This window comes from Aotus nancymaae, unplaced genomic scaffold, assembly GCF_030222135.1.
Source record: "Aotus nancymaae isolate 86718 unplaced genomic scaffold, 86718_ANA_hifiasm-v0.15.2.pri h1tg000006l, whole genome shotgun sequence".
Lineage (NCBI taxonomy): Eukaryota > Metazoa > Chordata > Mammalia > Primates > Aotidae > Aotus > Aotus nancymaae.
In genome coordinates, this window is record NW_026988417.1 from 75,092,872 (window position 1) to 75,095,139 (window position 2,268).

The following is a 2,268-nucleotide window of genomic DNA, read 5'->3' on the forward strand; positions in this document are numbered from 1 at the left end:
TGAACCAAAATTGCACAAAAGGAGTACATAGAATGCCAAAAAACATATGTAAAGATACTCCCATCTATAGTCATAAAGAAAATACAGTTACAACCACAATAAGTTACCACAGCATCCCCACTCAAATGGCTAAAAATGTAAAAGACAGCATATCAAGTGTTAGCAAGGATATAGAGCAATTAGAGCTCTTAGACATAGCTGGTAGAAACGTAAAACAATATAGCCACTTGGATAAACTATTTGACAGTGGAAGCAGATGTAAGAGGGTCCAGCAGAAGAAAATATGACTGCCAAAGTGTCTGAGTCCATTGGCAAGTTTGGCCTGGCCTTAGCTGATGCAGGAGGCATGATGAATTCTGCCTTATATAATATGAATGATAGGAACAAAGTTGTCATCTTTGACCGATTCCATGGAGTACAGGACATTGTGGTAGGGTGAGGGACTCACTTTCTCATCCCATGGGTATAGAAACCAATTATCTTTGCTGTTCTTGGCCACATAATGTGCCAGTCATTACTGGTAGCAAAGATTTACAGAATGTCAACATCACACTGTGCATCCTCTTTTGCCTATTGCTAGCCAGCTTCCTCACATCTTCAACTGCATCCGAGAGGACTATGATGAGCCTGTGCTACCGTCCATCACAACTGAGATCTCAAGTCAGTGGTGGCTCACTTTGATGCTGGAAAGCTAATCACCCAGAGAGAGCTGGTCTCCAGGCAGGTGAACAATGACTTATGGAGCAAGCAGCCACCTTTTGACTCATCCTGGACAACATGTTCTTGATGCATCTGACCTTAAGGAAGGAGTTCGCAGAAGTGGTGGAAGCCAAACAGGTGGCTCAGCGGGAAGCAGAGAGGGCCAGATTTGTGGTGGAAAAGGCTGAGCAGCAGAAAAAGGCAGCCATCATCTCTGCTGAGGGCGACTCCAAGGCAGCTGAGCTGATTGCCAACTCAATGGCCATCACAGGGGATGGCCTGATTGAGCTGCACAAGCTGGAAGCTGCAGAGGGCATCACGTACCAGCTGTCACGCTCTCAGATCATCACCTACCTGCCAGTGGCACAGTCCATGCTCCTCCAGCTGCCTCAGTGAGGACCCACACTGCCTGCACCTCTGTGGGCTGACTGGGCCACAGCCCGGATGATTCTTAACACGGCCTTCCTTCTGCCCCCACCCCAGAAATAACTGCGAAATTTCATGATTGGCTTAAAGTGAAGGAAGTAAAGGTAAAATCACTTCAAAAAATAAAAAATAAATAAAATAACTTTAAAAATGTAATTGAGTTGTTTGAAACTCAAAGGAAAAATGCTTGAGGGGATGAATACTCCATTCTCTTTGATTTGTTTATTTCACACTGCAGGCCTGTATCAAAACATCTCACATATCCTATAAATACATACACCTACTACGTACCCACAAAAATTCTAAAGAATAATTTTTAATTTTCTGTAAAAACACTGAAAACAAAACTACAAACTTATTTTTAAAAGTACACATAGGTTTATAGCAATGTTAATAATAATAATAATAATAATAATAGCCAAACACTGAAAACAACCCAAATTCAGTTACCAAAAAAACTAAAACTACTGCCAGGCGCAGTGGCTCCCGCCTGTAATCCCAGCACTTTGGGAGGCTGAGGCAGGCGGATCACCTGAGGTCAGGAGTTCGAGACCAGCCTGGCCAACATGGTGAAACCCCGTTTCTAAAAAAAAAAAAAAAACAAAAAAAACCTACTGTTCCATGCCACAACATAGAGGAATCTCTAAAACATTACATTGGAGGGTAGGCAGGGGGGAACCTAACACAAAAGAGTGCCTACTTCATAATCCCATTCATATGAAACTGCAGGAAAGAGAAATATGATCCATAATGATAGAAAGCAGATCCGTGGTTGCCTACGACTGAGATTGGGAGATGGGGATTATGGGAAGGAGAACGGGGGACCATTTGGGTGGACAGAAATGTCCTATATTTTGATTGTGTATACATTTCTCAAAACTTATGGAAGACAGGCAGAGCAAGATGGCTGAATAGAACTCTCCAGCAATCGTCTCCCAACAGAAACACCAAATTGAACAACTATCCATGTAAAAAATCACCATCATAAGAACCAAAAATCAAGTGAGCAATCACTACACCTGGTTTTAACATTCTATCAAGGAAAAGGGCCTGAATCAAGAAACAGGCCAAAAAAAATAAGGAAAGGGGCACTGAAAATGGTAAGAAAGACAGTCTTGTATGGCATCTCACCCCCAACAGTAG

The 2,268-nt window shown here is 42.5% G+C and overlaps 1 pseudogene; it reads left to right on the top strand.

Moving 5' to 3' along the window:
* The first annotated feature begins 283 nt into the window (after positions 1 to 283).
* On the top strand, positions 284 to 1,095 carry LOC105713298 (prohibitin 1-like; annotated as a pseudogene).
* The last annotated feature ends 1,173 nt before the right edge of the window (positions 1,096 to 2,268 follow it).